Source organism: Enhydra lutris, unplaced genomic scaffold (genome assembly GCF_002288905.1).
Source record: "Enhydra lutris kenyoni isolate GAN:26980312 unplaced genomic scaffold, ASM228890v2 scaffoldscaffold2, whole genome shotgun sequence".
Lineage (NCBI taxonomy): Eukaryota > Metazoa > Chordata > Mammalia > Carnivora > Mustelidae > Enhydra > Enhydra lutris.
Genome location: NW_019154086.1, coordinates 17,473,626 through 17,489,582, shown reverse-complemented (window position 1 = coordinate 17,489,582; position 15,957 = coordinate 17,473,626). Strand labels below are relative to the sequence as shown.

The following is a 15,957-nucleotide window of genomic DNA, read 5'->3' as shown; positions in this document are numbered from 1 at the left end:
GAATATATTCACAGTCATCAGGTCAACTGTCATAATCTGAAACTGATTAACTGATTTCCAGAATCGTGTGGCAAAAGAACAGAGGAGCCTAGGTCTCAGAATTTTTACAAAGCAAGGCACTGTGACTATGCAGCAGCAGGCAATGGCCCACAATGAGGTGGGAGAATAGAAACCACGTTGCTTCCTGGAGTGCCCTTTTTGAGTGGCGTTGTGGCCATAGTCAATTTGATTGCCTTGGTGAATCCCTTTCTCCTTGATCCCATTTGCCTCTCCTGGACATGTCTGTGGGAATGGGAAGATGGTCATTGATCCAGCTGGCATCTTATCAATCACTGAGTTCTTCTGAAGGATGACTAGGCATAACCCTCAATTTCCTGCTATGTCTTAATCACAGTCAATTTTGGGGATGGTTAATTCTTCTTGATAATGAAGATTTAATTCTAGTTTAAGTGTGATTTTGACTTCCTCTTAATTTCCATTTTTATTACTGTGTTTCTCAGAGAGTTAATCACTCATTGATATGTGGGGGACAGAGTAAACAATCTTTTGACTCTGATGTGTAAATAGTAAAACATTAAGCCAATATTCTCAATGTGTCCAAAGATTACCTATCGCAGAATATCTTCATGTTCCTTTAAAATGCAAATTTCTGGTTTCCACTACAGACCTACTGAAGTTTGAGAACTAGCACCTCATGTAAATTAGCATTAGCAAAAAAGTAATTCTTACTTAATCATTATGGTTTTAGTTATTTAATGCTTTATTGTGGTATAACAGTGTTAGAAAAATGGCTAGTTGTCTTTCCATGAATTCTCATACTCCTTATGGGGAATATAGTCCAAGTAGGTTTTCTCATCTGGGGCTGCACAAGGAATTAAGCCCTGATGACTTAAGACTTCTGTTATATGTAAAGAATTAGCTTCTCTCTTATGCCTCTAGACTCATACTACTTATGTACCACTTCAGGAGAATGGAGAAAATAATTACTCAATTTTCCATGCTCTGAAGCTCAGAGGAAGAACTTCGTTGAAGAGAATTAAAATCATTTCATTGATTTTATATATCTGGCATTAACAAAGACAAGATATTTATATTACTTAGGACCAATTAGAAGCTTGCTATGTCTTTTGTTGTTTTAAAATGTCTTATTACCAAAGTAAATACTGCACATGTGAAAAAAAAATCAAGTAGCATTTTTTTAGTTAACTTTTGCTGCAGTGACAATAATTCCAAAATTTCAGTGGCCCATAATATCAAAGGCTTATTTTTAGTCCATGCTGCATATCATAAGTTGTCTGGGGACTAGCTCTGAAATATATGTTCTCCTTCTCATACTCAGGCTGATGATTAGCCACCAAAGTTCCTGATGGTGGTATAGGGGGAAAAAAGAGAGAATGGTGAATTGTGTACTGGCTTTTATGGTCTCTACCTAGAAGTAGTGACATATGCCACTTTCATTCACAAGTCATTATCCATGACTGGTAATATATTTCTGTACAGTCTCACCAGGATCAGGAAGTGCATTCCTGTCATGTTCTCAGGTGCAGAGAACTGGGAATATTTGGTGAATAACACTAATAATTACAAGTTATGGTGAAAGCAAGTGTTGATTGTCAAACCTCTCTCTTTCCAGGCTCTGTCCTCAAGTGACAACCATTTCTATTTCTGTGTTTAAATCTTCTGATGCTTATTTTAAAAATGATATATTGATATCTCTTTTTTAATATAAAACATCCACTTATACATTGTGTATTAACTTCCTGCTATGAAAGAAGAGTGTAGTTCATTCACACCATCAACTTTATCCCAGTTTCCTGCTCAGACCCCTCCCATCTATTATCTTGGCCTCTGAGAAAGTTAACTGAAGATGTACTGTATAGTAAGAAGAGGGTATACTAAGAGAGATGAATACATGATATCAAGGGAAGAATGGGTTTAACTTAGAAGCACAGTAATATGCCATTCCTCTATGATAGTTAGACTCTATCTTAAAGTGCAGTAGGAGAGCAAAAGGTTTTGGATAGAAGGCTCTGGGAAATAAGAGGAATCTATAAAATATAAAGAATGACTCCCAATTGTACAAAATTGAGAATATGGTAAAGGAATTTGGTATGGAGGATTTAAAGAGAATTCATTCTAAATGGCACAGAAGGTATTTTTCTTATGGAAGTATTGGACTTCTAGGGGATGAAATATAATCCCAGTATATGACTCAAGGTTGCAACAAACTACATTTGCAGTGGCAGCATCATAGTAATAATATTTATTAAGTTTAAACGTTTGGAACTAATCTGTGTAAAGATGGAAGTAAATTTAAGGCTATCAAAGCTTGGGTAGAGCAGAAGAAAGGATGAGGACAGGGTGGGAGCGTTAATATAATTTTTCATTTGGCAAAATAGGGAATCAGTGAGTATTGTCTATGATTCCTGGTAAAATGGAGATTTACCAATGCAGTTTGAAATTGCAAAGGTATCAATAATCATAAGTGGATGGAAAGATTAACAGATTAATTTCTTGGTAAGAAAGCAAGAATGGAAAACTTCCTGATTCTTTGCATTTCTAAAAATGTTTTTATTCTACTTTCATAAACAATTGATAGTTTCATTTTACATAGAAATCTGTTTAAAAATTTTTCATTAATAGTCCATTACTTTGAAGCTTTTCTTCTCTTTCTTTTCATAATTTTATTATTATTAATATAATGCAGTCTAATTCTTGTTTCTTTATTGGTGACCTATTTTTTTCTCTTAAAAAGAATTTGTGATCTTATCCTTGAACTTCATGTTGTTCATTTTTACCAAGATATGTCTAGATTATTTTTTTCTTTTTCCCTTTTTCTTCTTTCTTTCTTTTTTTGGCTGGGCACTTCGATGGGCCCTTTCCATTGAAAGGTCATATCACTCAGTCTGGGAATTCTTCTGATACTTCTTTGATAACTTTCCCCCTATTCTTTCTTTCTTCAACTCTAGGTGATCAAAAAATGGACTTCCGTGTTTGATATATTTTTGACATATTTGACATATTTCCTTCCATTATGTATTTTCTCTTATTTCATTTTATATATATATATATTTCCTTTCTAGAATAGTCCTTAAATGTGACTTTGATTTCTTCTCTTGAATTTTTATTTTGGAAATTTTGCCTTTTCGAGGAATTCTTTCTTCTTCTTTATGGACCTTTTTGTTGAATCCACTACTTTTTCTATGTATGCAATGTCTTCCTACATCTTCTTCCCAGATACTAATGAAAATATTCTTAAAAATCTTATTCTGATCTCTCAATTTTTTTTCTGTCCCTTTTGGAGTTCACTTTTCTGTTTGCTTAGCTTGATCTTTTATTTTTTTCCACATTGCTTGTTTCTCTTAAATGTCCATTAATCATTGGTTACCTTTAATGTTTAGAAATCAAGTCAGTAAATGTTTCTAGAAGCTCTGTGTATGTGGACAGAATTGACCATCAGTTTTCTCTTTATGGTGATCAGTAGTAAGCCAGCCCTTATACTGGGGGATGGGAAATGTCAAATACTGAGTTTTTTTTTTTTTTAATATTTCCCTTAGAGAAGAGCCATGTTTTATTTTGTTTTTGTTTTCTACCTTGGCTAAGTGATGAACTACTAGGTATTCTGTTATATCAGGTCTTCTATTTAGAGACCGACATTCAGTCCCCCATTTTTTTGGTTTCATTTCTCATTCCTCAACTCTAATGTTATTTATATACGTTTGCCCTTTAATTTAAAGATACCATTAATACAAATGTCAACTAATACTCTAAGTTGACATTACATGCTACATGAGTATTGTCCTTTCCATTCTAATAACTATCCTTTTGTCTAAATAATTATAGCTGGTCTTAAATGTCTCTAGAATTCTGAATATTTTCTCTAACTTTACTCCATCATGTTCAGATGACCTATCTTCAACTCTTATTTTGCAGTAGGTGGTCTAGAATGTATTGAATGTAGTAGAATGTATTGAAGAAAAACTTGGTATTTACTTACAACATTTTGTCTAGTTCTCTTGCTACCCTGGTTTCCCCACTTTAGATGAAGGCATTACCCAGCTTAATTCTGTCTGATTTCTTAATTCTGTTTGAAATAGTCATTATTGATTGTTTTTCTTGCACACTAAAATGTTAGAAACTATGTCTTTGAACTAGAATTCTTCATCCAGGAAAAACAAAAAAACAAAAAACCATTGCTTATATAGCTTCCAGCTAATTTCGCAACATATGTTCTGATTTTCTACTTTTGTTTATTAGCATAGCACTTAACAGTGTTCTACAAAGATAGCAAAAACGGATGTACTGCTAATGAAATCTGTCACTGGATGTGGGGCTTCCCTGGCACGACTTAGTAAAGAACTTTGAGCTTCTTCAAGAAAATGATTCATTCCCAGCAGTATTCTGCCTATTCAAAGCAGTACATGAACTCCTGATGTATAGTTATGAGCATATCCATTAACGTAAAACCAGTTCTTGAAGTTCTGAAGATTTTTGATAACTTTGACATGTGTTCCTTCAATGAAAAGTATTTCAGAAGATAGCAAACATTTTATTATCTTGTATTCTGAAACATGGCTAAAACAGATTAAGCAGAGTCAGATATCATAAGTGAAATTCTTGTAAGAGTAGCCAAAGAACCTTGGAAATCTGAGAATAAGACATTATTGATAGGATTGATGATGATGTTGATTCATTAATTTAAATATGAAATTAAAAATGTTTATGGAACTCAAAAATCTATACTAGTCACTATACTAGAAGCTAGAAATAAAATGGTAAAGGAAATAGGTGCTATCTTTGCCCTCATGAAGCTTTGAGACAAGTAAAAAGAGAATTATAAATCAATGTGATAAATGCAACAAGATATTACTTGACAGGGGAACACAGATGAGTGACAGTAAACAAAGAGCTGGTGGTCAGAGAAGTCCTCGCATTTTAAATAATGTCTTAGCTGAAGTCTAAATGAGATACAGAAATTAACTAAGCAAGAGAGTTAAAACATGTGTGTTTTAGAAAAAAGACATGTAGGAAATTCCAAAGCATGGGTAGGAAAATTCCAAAGCATGGGTAGGTATAACCGAGTAACAGAATAATTTTGAGTGACTGAGGTATTGTGTTGAATTGGGTGTGAGTGTGGACGTGTGTGTGAGTTTGATAAGTCACAATAATGTGCTACGTCATAATAGAGACGTTGTCTTTATCTGAAAAGTAATAGGGAACTCTTACCTGATTTTAAGTCGGAAAGTACCATGATTTGTGTATGCGTGTTTATTACTCTGGCTGCTGTAAAACAGCAAAGAAGAGCACGGAGACAGAGGTCTATGCATTTATTTGTATAAGAGATAAGGAAGTGTCAAAGAGGACAGAGAAAAAAGTAGATGTCATAAAATTTGTACATTCTAGTAATTTATTCGATGTAATGGATGAGGAAAAAGGATTCAGGATGTAGCATATTTTCTTGGGCATTGAAGTGGTTATCGGTACCATTCTCTGATAAAAAGGAATACATAGAAAGGACTGGTTTTTGAAGAAATCCCTTGAGGCTAGTTTGAGATATATGGAGTTTAAAGTACTTGTGAAACATCCAAATAGAGGTATGTGGTAGGCAGTTAGAAAAATAGGTTTAAAAAAAGATTTGACCTAGATATATAGACTTGGAAATTTTCAGTATGTAGGTGGCAAATGAAGCCCTAGCCTTCATGACACAACCCAGAAAGACTGTAAAGTGGAAAGGGAAAGGGTGCATGAGAGAAAACTGAGGAATCCCAACTTTGAAGAGAGGGTAAAACCTAGAAGGTTCTAGAGTTAGAAGAAAGAACAGGAAGGAGCCCTGTCACAAAACTGGGGAAACATATAGATACAGGAGGGAGGGCAGGCATCATTAAGAATGTGAAGTGCTACTGACAAGCCAATATATGATACAGTGTACATTATCTTTTAGATTTGCTATAAGATGGTCATTGATGGCTTTGCCAAGTTTTTATTGTCAGAGATGAACAGAAGCCTTGGAGATAGTATACAGGCAGAGATAGAAACAAAATACATTCCAGAAGACTTATAACTGAGAAAGTATGAAAGAATTGGCTTTCTTTGAAGCCCTGTCAGGGAAGAATAGAGATAGTTAAGGTAGGTTGATAAATAGATTAATTTTAAAGTAAATGTGATGCTTTCTCACAAAAGTACCAATAAAAGAAAAATTCAAATAAGTTAGATTTCACTAGATTGCTGAGGTCCCTGATTCTTGTCAGGCTATAGTGCATGATTCCATTATATTTCCTGTCTGTTATACATGGCTATGATAAGCCTTGGCAGTTGGGTTGTGCTATCGAATCTCCGCATTATTGTTCAACTGACAATGGAATGATAACAAATGTCCAGCATCATTCCTTTACGTATTCTTTTACTTACACACATAAAGTTGAACAATATATACAAATCTGCAAACGAAAAATTATTTGCATCTTAAGTAAAGAAAATAATTAAACATCTTACATTCCTTAATAAAATGACCAATATGCTTTCTTTTAAAATAATATTTTAAAATTAATACATGAATATACTTAAAAAAAAACAAATGGTACAAAATTAAAAGGTATAAAATAAAAATGTAACCTCTTTGTGTAAGCCCCTCACTTACTCCTCAGAGAAACAATCTTTCAGAACTTTTCCCTGAATCTATAAGTAAGATATGCATTCAGGGGAGTTTATCCACATTGGGGCACTTGTAATTGAATCTGGGGCCAGAGTGACTTGAATTATTAAAATTGTCCTTGGGTACAGTTATTATTTCTCTTATGAATATCTCAGTGAATATGAGTGCGAATCTCTCCCCATCTTCTTCTTTTCATACCAGAAGCCACCCCACCATCAGCTGTCATTTGTGTTCTCTCTCATTCTCAACTATAGTGTTGTAAATCTTTTATTCACTCAACAGGATTAGAGCCCATACTTTGAAAGAAGTACTTCATCCTAATTAGTTTCACAGGTGCCTTTCTTTTAAAGGGAAATAGTTTCCACACTGTCTCCAAAAGAATGTTTTTGGGTCATTATCCCTTTGATAAATGAACTCACTGCTGAGCTGGGGTTTCCCTGAAGGGTCTCTGTGATGCACAAAAATGCTGTGTTATAACTTTTGATCCATTATTGCCCCAATTTTCTCGATTTATCCAATATTATATCCAGATATGCAGTCCCAGATCTCCAATGAACCATACTGATGCTTCCTTGTTGATTTTATGTACTTATTTTTCCTCAGGTTGCTACTAAACATAACTTCTTCTCTTCATACTAGGTATTATGTGTCAGCTTTTGCAGAATTAGATTGTTTATGGCATTGGTATGAGAATAAAGTACTTACAGACAATAGATTAGTGGTTTGAATTCTTCCCAAGCTATCAGTAGTCAAAAGCTGTTAGTACTCTCTTGGGGTCTATATAAAATGAAGGTGGTCTGATTACAATTCCAGGCCGACAGGAAGGAGCATGACTCCTGTTAGAGAGGGCAGGAACAGAAGTCTTGGTAAGGAGACCAGATGTCTCTTTTGAATGGCTTATAAAAACAAAACCTGAACACATTTTAATTTTTTTCCCAAAAGCTCTATCCCCAGGAGTAGTGATAATGTTTCATTCCTGCCCACCAATCATTTCCTCCCACTATAGTAATTCTTTAATAACTTACTCCTTTACTGCTTTCTCCAACACTCAAAAGCTCAAAAGTTCTTTGAAATTGTTTCTGTTTACCTTGTTCCAAAGTAAGGCCCACCAGAAGAACCTTTGTCCTCTCACTTAACATCTGCAGCCACCTTGTTGCTAATGTTTCTCTGGACCCCATAGCTTATCACCTTGTGAAATGGGAGCTGTAAATCTATCCTGCTTCTCTAAAATTAACTGTTGGCCAATATATCAAAGGAAGCTTTGTGCACATTTAAGTCAAGCCAGGATATAGCAATAAATATAAAATGGTTCTTAAATGCTTCCTGCATGAGCTAGACTTTCAAATTTTGCATGCCTTAATATAATTAAAAAGGTAAAAGAGGAAGTGTTGAGGAAATAAGAGTAAACTGAAAACTGTGCTTGAAAACCAGAGTGTTTATATGAGACCAGCACCTAAACTTTTCTATTTGGATCATGTGACAGGTCTTCAGTGATTATATAAATCATATATGATATGTAATATGATCTACCTATAGAGATAATGGTGATTAGTTGATTTTAAGACAATTCTCTGAAGAAAGGTACAATATATTATTTAATTTTGGTGATAAAGACAGGGCTTTAATATTATTTATTGAAGCAGTTTCAAATTTTTTTGACCAGGGCCTACAAAAAAATGTATAATTTTATATTAGGATTCAGTATACAACAACACACTGACACGTGTGTGCATGCATAAAAAGATATATGTATATAGATAGATTTGTATGTAAATGTAAATGATCTAAAATAGATTTTATTAAATGATCCTTACTCTACTATCTGCAGCACCCTCCAATATATTATATTCTTTTCTATTCTGCTGTGTACCATTGAAAAATATCTGGCCACATCCCATTAGATTTATTTTATATCCAATTAATGGGTCATACATTGCAGCTTGAAAAACACTGATCTATTGTGACTCCTTGAGAATTGTGAATATGTACCTATGTTATGTCCTTCCTACCACAGTTGCTTTTATTTCAGAAAAAGATTTGTGATAAACCATATTATGCATTGGAGATTTTTTTTTAAACCACTAACTGTGAATTTCTGTTAGATTAAAGGTAACCACATTTTATGAGTGAAGACTAAAAATATGTTCACTATCATTGTGGTACCAAATAGTCTGTAAATATCCCTTTTTCACATGACCATAGAATAAATCCAGGTAAATTATGTGCTTAAAAGGAGTATCAGGATTTTTCTTTTACTTATGCTTATCTGTTTCCTGAATAAATGAAAGACTACTTTTTAGAATATTATTCCAACATATTTACAAGCTCTAAATGTTCCTTAGCAAAAGACAAAAGAAAACATTTTAAAATTTTGGTTAAGCAAAGTGATATATAATATGTTTCACTTTGTGTACCTATTTTAATATAGTGTCAGTGAGCCATACAGGTTTTTTCTCTCTGTTTACTGGTCCATATTCCGGTGTCAATAAAAAAAGTTGCTTCTCATTTTATACTAAAATTTACTTTCTCCCCAAATGAAAACAATGCTTCCTCTTTTTTATTAGATTAAGTTATTTACAGGAGGGATGGTAAATCATGCAATGCTTGTGATAAAAATTGTTTGCACCAGTTCTTTATGATGCTTATATTATCGGTGGAAGATGACTGTGCATATTTCCGAACCAAATTTAGCCAGCTGACAATGTTAACCCTTAGGATTTGGAGGAAAGCCAATCCTTTGTAAATTATATTCATATTTCCTCTGGCTACAAGTTACCAACATTTTTCACTCTATTATAGAAGTCAGTCACATAGTCTTTTCTAGAATCTAACCTTTCCCAGTGAGCCATTATTGGTGACATAACCTTATCTTCTACTTCAATGATGAATTCCACAGGTCACTGGCAGGTGATGGTATTCAAAATGCAGAAGGAGATAGGAGATTAGGAAGATCTGTGTCACTTGAGTTAGACTCCGAAACCTAGAAAGGAGTCCTAAATCCTATTGTTGGCTCAGTCAAGATTTGGCTTTTAATATCTCAGTTGAACTTATCCATGGTGTCTCTCCCGTATAGTATTGCAATTTGTTGTAAATTTTTCTTTAGCAGTCTTCCAAGTGAAGATTTTTTTCCAAGTGGAATGTGAATGAAAATTATATTTGAAAAATGAAGGTGGATCTAATTTTGGTTTTTAATAAATATATGCAGAGGTTTAGAGCAAAAATCATCCATGATGTTCTCTCCTGTACTTGTTAAGGTATGGGGTCCAATATGTGCCAGGCTTGGATAAACTGCCCATGTAGGCACACATGCATGTCCAGGTGCCAAAGAAGGGATCTTCTGTTGTTATTATATCCTCCTCAGTCTTCACAGAGAATTGAAGCTCAAGAAAATAAGAGAGTAAACTAAAGAAAAAGACTTAAATGAATTCATCAATAAGAGTTATGTTAGATATTTACCTTACATTTCCCTTCACACTCATCACCCAAAATTTGCAAATAACCTAGCAGGCAGTCTAATTATCATATGGCCACTTGGTATTTAAGTGTACTTCTAAAACTACTGAAAAAAATGGTGAAAGTATTTGCCAAATACTCAGTTTACAAGCCTACAAATCACATTTGTAACCTGCAATGTGTTTTGTTTTGTTTTGTTTTGTTTTAGAAAAGCATTAGTTAGCATTTAACAAAGCTCCGTCCACCTGGCTTCATGCTCCCAGGGCACAGCTCCATCACCACCCCAATCTTGGGCTTCTCCTTAGCTCTTCTACTGAGGAATTTGGCCTTCATGATGACAGGCTGTTTCAGGAACTTTCCCTTCCCCAAAACATTTTTAGTAGCCCAGTCCATCACATCAATCATAGGAGCCCCTCCAGTCTTATTTTGGGAAGCATTTACCCGTGTCTGTTCCTAACAAGGTCTACGGTTTATCAAGGTTGACAACTGGGCAGAAGCTCTGGTTCCTCTTTAAGTGGTAATGCCTCATAGCAACTTTTCCAAAGTTTAACTTGGGTGATATTTGTCAAAGTTGATCCTGTGGTGATGTATGCCACAAGCATTACCCAGGTCTTCTGGGTGCTTCCGGCACTTGTCTCTGTGGCTGTGGCCATGGCTCACGTGGCCCTGAAGTTTCCGGATCTTCCTCAGTCTGGATGGCATGTTGGCAGTCTAGAGGAAAGAGCTCTGATATGTCTTTTTGAGACCATTACACTAATACTTACTGAAGTTGCTTTTACTAAAACAGACTTTAGTGGTAGACCAGTGACTTGAACAATACAATGCAAACTGCAATATATCATGAAACATCTTGACATTGAGAGGTTCTGACTCATTAAAAGATGCACCATAATTTAGTCACTTATAGTTATATTCTGTAAGGAATGCATTTTTACTTTAATTCCCTGACAGTCTAAATTTTTTCTCCCTACATGTAGTGGCATCTTCTCTTTTCTCATCTCAAGCATTTCTCTGGATCTAATCAGATTTCTTCCTTTACTGTACTATCACTTAATCTGAAAAAGGTCATTCTGGTTTTTCTAATCACCTCCACATTTGTCCTGCCCTCATCTATGACTTTTATAGCACAGGACTCCCAGATGGAGTGACTGGAGTTGTAGAGATGAGCTGAATAAAGGAAGGCCAGTGATAGAAAGTGTAATTTTCAGGTTCTTACCAAAAGATTTACAAAAGAAATGGCAAACGTTGGAGGAATTAAAATTAAGGATCATGGGATCCTGGGGAAAAAAGAAACACAAAGCTAAACCAGTTCAATGCTAACTTAAACTAAACCTAGGAGCTCTTAGTTCTGCTAAGGACTGTCTTAATGGATTCATTAAACAGGTTGGGTGCTCTTTGCCACTTAGTTAATATGTGAGATTTGAATAGCTTAAAGTAATGGCTAGAGTAGTTGTTCTGTGTTTCTTAAAAAGCACTGTGTTTGAAAGATTCTTTTTTATGATCTCTGATCCAAAGAAGGCTTATTTTTATGCCCTGAGGATACTCTACATTTTATAAGATCCTTTTGTCTTTTATGTGTACTTTGGGTCTAGTTTGATGGAATCTCCCAGTTTTAAAGATGGCTATAATTACTTTCTTCGAGAGAAAACCTATTACGCATTAATGTGAAACACCTTTCAAAGGCAGGCAGGGTTGCATTGTGATCATGGAACCAAAGTTATCTGGCTCCAAACCACAGCTTAACCATTTACTACTCAGGTGACCTCCGACCAAGCTATTTCACATCTGTCAACTTCTATTTCTTCTCTATAATGTTCTCAATTATACTTATTTACTTAGAATTCTGTAAGCATGAACAGTGATAGCACTTTTCATGATATAAGCAATAAATGGTAGTAGTAACTCTTTTATTATTGTTGTAATTAATAAAAGCTCTATATATAGTTCTTAGGTACTATTATAATTAATAATATACTATAAATATATAATATATAATTAATAATATAAATTATAATAATTTATATAACTACCTAATTATATAAATTATATATAAATTATTTAAAAATTATAATAATTCCAGGCACCTGGGGGGCTCAGTTGGTTAAACAACTGCCTTTGGCTCAGGTCATGATCCTGGAGTCCCTGAGTCCCATGTCGGGCTCCCTGCTCATCAGGGAGTCTGCTTCTCCCTCTGACCCTCCCCTTTCTCATGCTCTCTCTCCCTCTCTCATTCTTTCTCTCAAATAAATAAATAAAATCTAAAAAAAATTATAATAATTCCTATTAGTAAATTAGTAGAAAGCTAGGTAAAATAAATATTTCCAAAATGACAGAGAATACTATTTGTAAGCCAGCCGTAAGAGGATGACTTACATTACAAAAGTAATGGATGATCCTTTTCTTAGAAGAGAAAAAATTACTTACTTCATATTGAAATAGACTAATCATGGAAAATTCATGTCCATAACATAAGACAAAATTTCTATAGTATCTGTGCCGAATACCCTGGAGAATAAATTCATTTTTACCTTTGTGAAAATAGAGGGAAGGCTTTTTGGTAGTAAAAGTGAGAGCTGGCCAGTAGGGAGGAAAAGAAGTCAGCCTACAGAAATTAGACACTTAATTAACAGATAGAGGATTAGAAAAGTTATAGTGTTTTTAATTACCACATAAGTTTTGAACAATTATTTGCCTCTAAATAACCCAAGATAATTTGAAACAATATTTTTTTTCATAACTCAAAGCATCCATGCACCAAATAATGATTGTGTGTGTGCACTACTGTTAATGTTTTGCCTTAATTGTGTGTTTATATAAAATACAGTAGTGTAGAAAAGCATATTTTGAAATGTAATGAAACCTGTGTAAGAAATGCTATTTAGATCCTGTTACGTAAAATGTGATCTGTGGACCAATAACATGGAGGCTTGTTAAAAATGCATACTCTCAGGGTCTACCTCAGAACTACTGAATCAGATATTGCATTTTAATAAGATTTCAGGTAATGCAACACCCATTAAAGTTTGAGAGGCATTGGGTTAGGTCACAAAGCCAGTCATAACTTTGGAGTTCTTTATACCTCCAAATTATAAGTACTGGGAGGATTAGCCTTGCAATTCCAAAATTTCTAAAGTGTGGGGGATCATCACATTTAACTAGTACATTAAGAAACAAATCTAAATAAAAGGAGAACTAATTGCATATGGATATGTGGGGAAAGAAATTATGTTGTTTTCCAAAGCTGGTAACAAAATCCAAAGAATTGACAAGAGGCCATAAATATATGGAGGACTATCCACTAGATGAGTAACTGAACTAACTCCATGTAGGTTATTGGGGTCAATGAATAGATTTTATTACTGGGATCAATGAATAGATTTTACAGCAAAAGAGATTTTGGTGCCAGATAATTGAACTGTGCATATGTATAATACATTCCCTCACATATGATTCCTATTTATGTCCTTTTCATAAGCAAGAGGTTATGCAGTTACTGGTCAGGAGTATTGTTGAAGGAGCCTCCTAGGTAAAAGGTTTAAAAAATGAAAGATCTCACAGGAATAACCTTAGAGGTGACTTTCAACTCTAAAATTCTAGGATTTTTCCTCTTAGGTACTAAAATGCCTGTGAATAATTGGATATATATGACAAGTGAAAAGAGAACTGTTTGAATGAACATAAGTAGAGGTTAAGTTTAACAAGTAATAAGAATAATCAGCTACACTGCCTATGCAGATTTAAGAGGCAAATTACATGTTTAACAAAACAGAGAAGGAGAGGTGCTCTTAGCTATTTTGTTAGGACTTGGGAAGTCATTCATTGAGCCCTCTGCTGGCTGATAAGCAGGGCAGCACTGATTTCTAGATAGGAAAGGAGACTAAACTTCCCCCTTGGGCATAAGTTAGTTGAAATTTGTACATGAAAGAAATAGGGAGAAAGAGCAGGGAAAAGTTGATTAAGATGGCTCATGAGAGCTTCAACTTGTCTGTGTCTTGGAAATTTATTTTTTACTATCTTTGTTATAGCAGTTGATTCGATCGTGCCATATGGTGACACCAGCAAATAAATATTACCTATTTTTTAACACTTAAATCAACTTTATTTCCAAAACCATGCTGAGAATTATAATTCTATAAAACTTCAAAAAGTATAATTAAGAAATATTAGTTTCCTAAACTAGAAATGAAAGATAATTTAAAATTACTTTAGAAGAGAAACAAAACCATCTAAAAGTTTTTTCCCTGGCTCAAAATGTTTTCAAGTAGGTTTGTTTAGGACTGAATCAACAAAGAAAGTTAACTCACTATTGTTTTCAGGGTGTGGTGGTGATTTTGAGGGAAAATCCAGCACATGAGAGAAAAATACTCCATATGGAAAATTTCTGCCATCCCCAAGTGGAATATTTCTATTATCCCCCCCCAAAGTTTTATTATGCTTTTATTCTAGTCAGTCTCCAGCACCTGCACATCCCAGGAAACTACTCTTCTGAATCTAATCACACTTTAATGATCATAGATTAATATTAGTAAGCAGTAGCATGATTAGTAATCTATACTGATCAGTAAAGATTAATCTTTTAGGATCATTAATATAATCTATACTAATCTACTAGTATATAATTATCCTAACTGTACTGATTACAGATTAGTATAGATTAGTTCAGATTAGTATAGATTAGTATTAGGCAATACTAAAATAACTTCAACATAAATTATATGTTTAGGGCTGGGGGGGTGGGAAGTTGGGTGAGCCTGGTGGTGGGTATTAAGGAGGGCACGTATTGCATGGAGCACTGGGTGTGGTGCATAAACAATGAATTCTGGAACACTGAAAAAGAAATTTATTTAAAAAATAAATAAATTTTTTTAAAAAAGAGAAAAAAATAAATTATATGTTTGACTTCTTTGGGTCTGAAAGACTTATCCGGGTTGTTGACTTTATCAGTAATGTGTTCCTTTTTGTTGACGAGAAGTATTCTAATGCATAGCATTCTGCTATTTATTTGTTCTCTTGATAATGAACATTAAACTTGCTTTATGTTTTTGGCTTCTATAAATAAAACTGCTATGAATTTTTAATTTCTCTTGTGTAAGTAGGAGTGGAATTCTGGCTCTTAGGGTAAATGTGTAAATATAAAAAACTGCCAAGTTGTTTTTCATAATAGCTGAATCTTTCTATATTCCTATAAGCATTGCATGAGAGTTCTAGTTGCTCTACATCTTTGCCAACATTTGATATTTTTAGTCCTTTTAATTGTAGTCCTTTTAAATTGTATTTCCTTGTGGTTTTAGCTTGTGTTATTCTAATGAGTAGTGATGTTGAACACTTTAATGTGTGCTAATTGGCCATTCTTCATGTATCTTCTTTAGTGAGTGGTCTGTTAAAATATTTGACCATTTTTTAATGTGCTATTTATCTATATACTGTTGATTTCTTAGTATATTCTTGGTACAAGTCTTTATGAGATCAAGAAAAATCCCTGTTACTTTGTTTTGCTGGTACATATTTTTAAATCACAAATGGGTATAGGATTCTATAAAATTATTTTTCCATCAATTGTAATTTTTATGAGTATTAACCATCAATTGATGAATTATATGGAATGATTATTTTTTAATATTAAGCTTCCCTTTAATTACTGGGATAAATCCTCCAAATTAAATCTTTTCTATGTATAGCTAGATTCATTAGGTAATATTTTGTTAACTACTTTTGCATCTATGTTCAGAAGGATTATTAGTGAGTATTTTTTTTTTCTTGCGATATCCCTGTCAGGTTTTGGTATCAGGATGAGCTAAAAAAATGAATTGATATGAGTGACATTACCAGGTCAGCTCCACCCACAAAGATGC

General features: G+C 34.0%; 1 pseudogene; it reads right to left on the bottom strand.

The window, feature by feature from the left end:
- Positions 1-10,324: 10,324 nt before the first annotated feature.
- Positions 10,325-10,807, bottom strand: LOC111149524 (annotated as a pseudogene).
- Positions 10,808-15,957: the final 5,150 nt, after the last annotated feature.